The sequence below is a fragment of the Aquarana catesbeiana genome, linkage group LG04, assembly GCF_042186555.1.
Source record: "Aquarana catesbeiana isolate 2022-GZ linkage group LG04, ASM4218655v1, whole genome shotgun sequence".
In the NCBI taxonomy this organism is placed as follows: domain Eukaryota; kingdom Metazoa; phylum Chordata; class Amphibia; order Anura; family Ranidae; genus Aquarana; species Aquarana catesbeiana.
The window spans coordinates 192,724,811-192,733,507 of NC_133327.1; the positions used below are offsets into that span (position 1 = coordinate 192,724,811).

Here is an 8,697-nt window from a genome sequence, read left to right on the forward strand (position 1 = left end):
CAGGGCTGGGGGTGTTCCAGCTGACAAAAAACTACTAAACAGAGCAGCCAGAGCCAGGGATGCCCTGAGGATTCTGTCAGACAGTGTCATCCGACCTGGGTGCAGAGTGAACATAGCAATGCCGCCCGGCCACTGACACCCCCCCAATGTGTGGCACCTGGGGCGGAACGCCCCCCCCCCCCCTCGGTATGCCCCTGTCCCTAGCTGCAAGTCCAGGGTCTGGTTAACTTTTTTTTTTTTGATCTTGTGAACAAGCATGTAGAAATGCCCACAGGGGCCAGAAGCGTCAGCCAGTGTCCCAAAAAGTGTAGCTGGGGTGTTTTTGGAGGCTCAAGCATTTCACAGACCTGGTAAGTCAAACATGTATATTTTTGAGTGGAGAGTAAAGTAGAAATTTGCAACTGTTTTAAAATGTATTTTGGGTTTGTTTATATAGATGATGGTTCTAGTGGAGGGATGGAGGGGGCATACCTGCAGCCAAAGTTGGCCTCCCCACACGAAAGTTGTAAGTTGGAATGTTAAATTTCATGTTTATTTACTAAAGCTGCAGAGTGCAAAATCAGGCTCACTTCTGCATATATACCGATCAGCTTCTCACCTCAGCCTTTTCAATTAAGCTTTAGCAATAAAACCTGGAAGCTGATTGGTTTCTATGCAGAAGTGAGCCTGATTTTGCACTCTCCAGCTTTAGTAAATAAACCCCTTTGTGGCTTGTTGTTTTAGTGGCTAAAATATGTTGTTAGTTGTCTGAAATGTGTTTGTGTGTTGCTCTTTATTTATGTAGATGAAACTCCTGCAATGAGCCAGCCACTACAGGAGGAGGAGGAGAAGGAGGATAATGAGGCTGAGGGCCTGCAAATTAGGCCATGTTTATTTCTATGTAAGTATCTTTTTACACATTGTTGGAGAACAGTATGTGTGTAGGTTATTTAGGTGTAGATGTTAGGGTTGCCACCTGGGTGGATTCACCCGGACAGTCCGGGTTCTGAATCATCTGCCCGGTTTTCAGACTCTCTGAAACCCGGACAGCCCATTCAGGCAGGGGGAGCTCCATTAGCATCTTTGTCACTGTGGAGACAGCAGCAGTGTCACTGCTTCTCCATTAATACACTGTGCTGGTGTGTTTGTTAGAATATAAAGCTCATTCCTGTCTCCCCCCTCCAGGCTCCTGCAGGGTCTCTCTTATCAGTGACTTAACCCCCCCCCCTCCGATCACTAGTGTGGTGAGCTTAGAGAACCCGGGAGGTGGAGCTGAGGAGGAGATCATGTCGGGAGGAGTAGATAATGTCGGGCTGGCGCTGCTCACACTACATGCAGGAAAGAGGTGAGCTGAGAGTTTTTGTCTGAGTCTCCTAGGGTGGAAAGCTGACAGGATTTGTTTTGCAGGAGTTGCTGTGAAGGGTTAAGGTGACAGAAGGATCAGTCTGAAGTGTGTCTGAACATATCTTTCAAGCATCATACCTCTGTCTATACAAACATCCCCCATCCTCAGTCCAGATAATGTGCAGTTATTTATGACCATTCATTAACCCTGTGTTTATGTGGAGAGTGTAAACTTCTGATTGTACAGAGCCTGGATAACACAGGGATATATGAATGGTCATACATTACTGTCACGGGCATGGCCAGAGCGGAGGCTGTTGGAGAGGACTGTGTGCAAGCCTGTTGCCCACCGATTATGGGCCCTAGCATTTGAGGTGAATGAGAAATCCAGTTTGAACTGTATTAATCGGACTCAGTCATGTATATATTGTATGGGGACTCCTTACTGTATATTTGTGTCCCTGAAGAGGGAGGGGGGATTCCTCCAGCAGCCCCTGCTGATAAGACTGATTCATTCTGCTGGGACACATCCTGTGAGGAGATGCTGGTGTTATCAACATGTGTTTATGTTAATTGAGAGAGCTGATCACATTAGCCACCAGCCCTGGCTAATAGACGAATGGTCTAGGCTGAGGAGGGGGGAGATTGTTGTTTGTATTGTTAATTGTATTAATGTGTGAAGCTCGGTGCCCACAAGACTGTCATCTGGTCTGGGTACATTTTGTAGTAAATTAGGTCATGTTAATTAAGTTAGCTTTGAGTCATCCCTGCTGTATAAAGGTCTGTGAGATCTCAAAAATAAAGACAGTTCTGATGTACTCCAAGACTGGTGTTGTCTAGTTCTTGGGGTTCCTATAGCCAGATCCATTGGACTCGTGTTCCAGAACTTAGGAAGCGGTATATGACGGAAGCACTCAAGCGGAGTGTGGGGCGTTCCGTGACATTGGTGGCAGCAGTGGGATAGCTTCCTGAAGTCTGGGACATCCAAACTTCCATCTGGATCCAAGGTCCAGATAGCAGAAGAGGAGAGGTACAGATACCAGCCGCCATGGATGAGGAATTCAGAAGGAGGTTGCGAGAGATGCAGATACAGCACAGAGGACCAGTATCGGAGCAGGTCCTGCTGGGATGGTGTGATTCTATTCGCTGCAAACTCTGGAAGGAAGCGCTAGCCCGTGAGCAGCGACACCAGGGAAAAGTTCTCCCCTCCATCGAGGAAAGGTACTGGTCGCAGTACGGACTGCGGGTGCGGTTTTTGGGAGAAAAACCACACAAGAAGCAGACAGCTGAATTAAGCAGGCTGGTCTGGGCAGAGATGAAGCTGGATGAGAGCTACAGAGCCCTCCGGTGGCATGTATCCCAAGCATGTCCCTGGATAGCGGATGACAGCCCAACGGAAGGCTTAAGCTACGGCGGCTTGGGACTGTTGTTTGTGAAGCTGACAGGGGACCCTAACTTTGGGAGTGATTTGGAGCGGCGGGTGGACGAAATCATGGATTTCAGAGAAGGGCTACTGAACATTTCGGAAGTGCACTGGGCACAGGAAGATTTGGAGTTTCTGGCCGTTCAGGAATGGGAGCTAGAGATCGCCTACAGACGGCTGCTAGACATTGCTCAGTGCCAGGGCTGGGCTCCCATTGCCTGGGACTATCAGGAAATACCAGCTGACAACCCTGAAATCCTGGCTGAAGAGTCGGCAATGTGGCAGAGCGATAGTGTGCTTTGCCAACCTGCCCCCACAGCTATGGAGGCGGAGGTCTTATGGCGGATGCAGCAAGTGCTGACTGACCTTGATGATCCTGTTTCTGCATGGGATGATCTTGGATGGAGGAATGTGCCTGTCCAGCAGCATGCCAGAGAATCTGCAGTGGAAAATCTGGAGATTGCCATCCCCAAAACTGAAGTGCTGACAACAGGGCAGAGCTCTGCTAACCTCTGCCCAGCACTGATGGCATCTTCTGAGTTCCATGGACAGGAGATGGTGAACCTCTATCCACAGACACCAGTTATAGAGGTAGAGGATTTAATAGACTTTTCTGCTGAGGAAGAACAACCTGATGAGCCTCCAGCAGAAGAGCTGCTATCAGGGCCAAAATTCACTGTGTTCTGCCCAGCACCAACAGTGGCTTCAGCCTTCCTGAGAGAAGAGGTAGTCAGCCTTTCTCCCACAACACTGACAGGGACATGTGATTTTCTGCCAGCAGCATCTATGGAGTTAAAACAAACTTCTCCAGCTGAAGATCTGGTAACTGAACAGAGGGTCCAAGACCTCTGTCCCACACTTTTACCAATTCCAGAGACTGGGGATTTAATAGACGTTTCTGTAGAGGAGGAACCACCTGGCAAACCCCCAGCAGAAGTGCTGGCAACCGGACAGAGGGTCCAAGACCTCTGCCCCACACCTGCAGCAATTGTGAAGGTCCAAGGTGAGGAGGTGGCAGTCTATCGCGAGCTGCAGATCAGGATCCAAGGAGAGAATGCAGTCATCACCTCACAACTGCAGCTTGATCTGGTGTCGGTTGATGGGGCTTCAGTCCCCACCTGTATACCCCAGGGATGCTGGGCAGTCGGCCCAGATCCCCAACAGCAGGATGGAGTGAGCCCAGTCCCCCTGTCTTCTCTCCAGCGGCAGAAAGGATTCCAGGGAGAAGGGCCAGTCCGGGCCTCTCCCCAGCGGCAGATATGTTCTCTGAGAGAGGCAGAGGATGGCTGGGTGAGTAATGCACTGTTTGGGATGATTTGTTTGGGGTACTGTGTGGGTACAGGCAGTAGAGGACTGGAGCTGTGGACTAACTTCAGAGTCAACCCGTCTGGGGTCTCCTCCTGTGTTAGTCTCCTGCCGAAAGGGGAGAAATGTCACGGGCATGGCCAGAGCGGAGGCTGTTGGAGAGGACTGTGTGCAAGCCTGTTGCCCACCGATTATGGGCCCTAGCATTTGAGGTGAATGAGAAATCCAGTCTGAACTGTATTAATCGGACTCAGTCATGTATATATTGTATGGGGACTCCTTACTGTATATTTGTGTCCCTGAAGAGGGAGGGGGGATTCCTCCAGCAGCCCCTGCTGATAAGACTGATTCATTCTGCTGGGACACATCCTGTGAGGAGATGCTGGTGTTATCAACATGTGTTTATGTTAATTGAGAGAGCTGATCACATTAGCCACCAGCCCTGGCTAATAGACGAATGGTCTAGGCTGAGGAGGGGGGAGATTGTTGTTTGTATTGTTAATTGTATTAATGTGTGAAGCTCGGTGCCCACAAGACTGTCATCTGGTCTGGGTACATTTTGTAGTAAATTAGGTCATGTTAATTAAGTTAGCTTTGAGTCATCCCTGCTGTATAAAGGTCTGTGAGATCTCAAAAATAAAGACAGTTCTGATGTACTCCAAGACTGGTGTTGTCTAGTTCTTGGGGTTCCTATAGCCAGATCCATTGGACTCGTGTTCCAGAACTTAGGAAGCGATATATGACGGAAGCACTCAAGCGGAGTGTGGGGCGTTCCGTGACAATTACCTTCACATTATCTGTACATACAGAGTGCTAGGAGTTGGCAGTTTACATTGTTGTACTGTTGTAAATATTAGTGGATGAGTACAATAGCTTTTGTTTTTATATACATCACTATTTCTCAGCCCCCAACTCCCCCCAGGTGCATCACCCCCAGACCACTTCATACATCCAGCTGGCATCATCCCCTCCGCACTCCTCTCCTATATATACCACCCCCACCATCCCCTCCGCACTCCTCTCCTATACATACTACCCCCATCATCCCCTCCGCACTCCTCTCCTGTACATACTAGCTCCACACTCCTCTTAAATACATACTACCCCCACCATCCACTCCACACTCCTCTCCTATACATACTACCCCCATAATCCCCTCCGCACTCCTCTCCTATACATACTACCCCCATCATCCCCTCCTCATTCCTCTCCTATACATACTACCCCCACCATCCCCTCCGCACTCCTCTCCTATACATACTACCCCTACCATCCCCTCCACACTCCTCTCCTATACATACTACCCCCACCATCCCCTCCGCACTCCTCTCCTATACATACTACCCCCACCATCCCCTCCGCACTCCACTCCTATACATTCTACCCCCACCATCCCCTCCACACTCCTCTCCTATACATACTACCCCCATCATACCCTCCTCGTTCCTCTCCTATACATACTACCCCCACCATCCCCTCCGCATCCCCTATACATTCTACCCCCACCTTCCCCTCTGCACTCCTCTCCTATACATACTACCCCCATCATACCCTCCACACTCCGCTCTTGTACTTACTGCCCCCATCATACCCACCACACTCTTTCTGCCACTCTGCATATTGCAGAGCTTGGTGCCTCTAAGCTTCGGCCTGTCACATTAATGTTGGCTCCCATGAGACAGCCATCTTTAAACCTGGGGGACCCATGATCTTCAATTGCCCGGAGGCCCCATGAGTTATCAGTCCACGCCTGGCCCAGACTGTGGCTACCCAGCAGGGTTGCTCACTGCAATTGTAAGCCAAGACTTTTACTTTGACTCTAATGTAAAGGGGGACTCTTGTGATTAACTCCATATGATTATAAATGTTATTTAATCAAGAAATATATGTATAGTGTATACTATATAAATACATAAAAATTGCCTTGTATTGTACAGAGGTAATGAATTTAATGTACTACTGAAAAAAAAATTGCTGTGCGCTGCTAATGTGTTCGGGTTTGGCTTGAAGAAAAGGTGGCAACCCTATTAGATGTTCAAGTTGGTGGTCAGGCTTAAGGAATTTGGTCATTCAGGCTTTCAGTGCTTTAGCTGAGGTTCGGACTAGTGCAACCTCAGACGTTGCATGTGATTGGCACCAGCACCGCAGGTGTCAATCTCATGCAATGTCTGAGCAACTGAAGTTCAGCCATACAGTTGTATGGCTGAACTTGCATTGGCGTTGCAGAGAAAAAGATGCCGGGACTATTTTTTAAATGCACTGGAAGAAGATCGCATGGGTGTTCTCACTCATGCAATTAGATTTAGGTACGAATACACAGTTCACACTGCAATCTGTGAACCGTTCTGGGGGTGTCATTAACATTGTAATGACACCCGCAGTAGGTCGCAGAGGGCAGTCTGACCTGCCTGCAGGAGAGAAGTGAGGTGTGAACAAGTGTGGACAAGGAGCCAGTAGTGTCAGTGGTGGACAAGAGAAGAGGATGATCTTGTCCGATATGTTCAATAATATAGGTAACAGCAGACAAATGTGGCATTGTTTTTTTTTTTCTGAAAGGTTAGAAATGTGCTCTGTCATGCTTAATTGTTTGTTCTTTCTTTTTGTTTTTGTTTAGATTCAAGTTCGGAAGATGAGGGGGAGGCTCAAGAGAGAGCGCAGGACATTGGTGTGGCAAAGTGTAAGTGATTTTTATCTTTTTTTTTGGGGGGGGGGGGTTGATGTAGCTAGCTGCCTTAGACCCCTTTCACGCTGGGGCATTTTTCAAGTGCTTTAGCGTTGGAAATAGCCTCTGCTAAGTGCATGAAAACCGCCTCCCATTCATTCCAGTGTGCCTTTTCACACTGGGGTGGTTCGCTTGTGGGAGGGGCAAAAATGTCCTGCAAGCAGCATCTATGGGGTGAGTTGGAAGCGCTGTATACTGTGCTCCCAACCCGCGCCTGCCCATTGGAATCTTGGTCCTTAAAAGCGCTTTGAAAGCAAAGCGATATGGGCATTTTAAACAACATTTTCTGTGTTAAAAGCGCCTCACTATCGGGCACAAAGCGGTGCCAAAGAGACGCTTAGACAGCGGGAAAGCGCCATGAAAACGAGCAGCACTTTTTCAACAATGCGCTGTGGCCACAGTGTGAAAGGGGTCTTAGCTTCAAAATGTTAACACCCAGGCTAGATAGAACAAGCAGAGTTTGTTAGCTGAGTTTAGAACAGGGGTGGCCAACCTTTTGAAGAGCGAGGGACACTTAAGCAACTTGTTAACCTGGCGTGGGCCACAATGAGCGAAAAGAGTGGGCGACATGGATACAGCCCGCTTTACTCTATGGGCCCTCCGATCCGTTCCACCCAGATAGAAGATGAGGGATTCCCTTCTGTTTTATTTTTAGTGGATCAGTTTAAAAGCAGTCCAGTAACCACTGCAGAACAGATATACCCATACAGATATACACTGTGATTTTAGTCCTAAACTTAGCTTAACTCTTCCATTCCAGTATTGCCAGCTGTTGTTGGCCTAGGCAGAGTGCATTTGGTATCACTCCACCTGTGACAGGAGCTGGCGCTATACAGTAAGCAACGGCTTATGGGGCTCTGCTTCTCAGGCACTTGCTTCCTCTACCGCCGGCTTTATTCACAACGCTGATGCTGTGGGATAGAGGGGTGGCAACCCAAGAGCTGGCCTTGCCGACCCACCATCCCAGAGTAGGAAGTTGTGGCACACATTATTAGGGTCCGTGGGCCACATGTGGCCCCTGGGCCACTCGTTTGCCACCCCTGGTTTAGACCTTGTCCAAAGTGAGCCACATTTTGCAAAATCCAGCCTGCTTTAAAACAAAAGGCTAAGTTGCTCAGCATGGAAGAGATGTATGACTGTTTTGAGTGCTTTTGCTTACTGTCTTTTTGGCACAGAGAGCAGTAATTTTAATTGGGGCCAGTCTGCAAAGCAGGTCCGCTAAGAAGTAACCCCCCCCAAACATTAATCAAAAAAACATCTTATGCCCTGTACACACAACCGGTTTTGCTGTCGGAATAAACTCTGAAGGTTTTTCCAACGGAATTCCGCTCAAGCTGTCTTGCATACACACAGTCACACCAAATTCTGATCAAGAACGCGGTGACGTACAACACGTACAACGACACTAGAATAAGGAAGTTCAATAGCCAGTGCACCACCCTTTGGGCTCCTTCTGCTAATCTTGTCAGAACAGCATACAGACAAGCTTTTTTTCCTATAGTAATTTGTTCCGTCAGAAAAATATAGAACATGTTCTCTATCTAAGTCCGTCTGAATTTTCAACGGAAAAAGTCTGATAGGGCATACACACGGTCGGAATATACTATGAAAAGCTCCCATCTGACTTTTTCTTACGGAAATTCCGACTGTGTGTACGTGGCATTACACATTAGATGTGTAGATTATTGGCACTTGGGAACATGGAGGAAAGCACATTCCCTGCCAGTGTTATTGGTTTAGGTAAAAAGTATAGTATAGGGGGTTATTTACTAAAACTGGCGAGTGCAAAATCTGGTGACAATTGGCTTCTAACTTCAGCTTTTTCATTTAAGCTCAGACAATAAAACCTGGAAGATGATTTGTTTCTATGTACAGCTGCACCAGATTTTGCACTCTCCAGTGTTCGTAAATCTCCCCCTTCAGG

General features: G+C 48.1%; 1 long non-coding RNA gene across 1 annotated transcript; it reads left to right on the top strand.

The window, feature by feature from the left end:
- Positions 1-234: 234 nt before the first annotated feature.
- LOC141139684 (uncharacterized) lies at positions 235-6,729 on the top strand. The gene is made up of 3 exons (XR_012243787.1): positions 235-505; positions 785-880; positions 6,666-6,729. It is a non-coding gene; the product is annotated as an uncharacterized lncRNA (long non-coding RNA).
- The last annotated feature ends 1,968 nt before the right edge of the window (positions 6,730-8,697 follow it).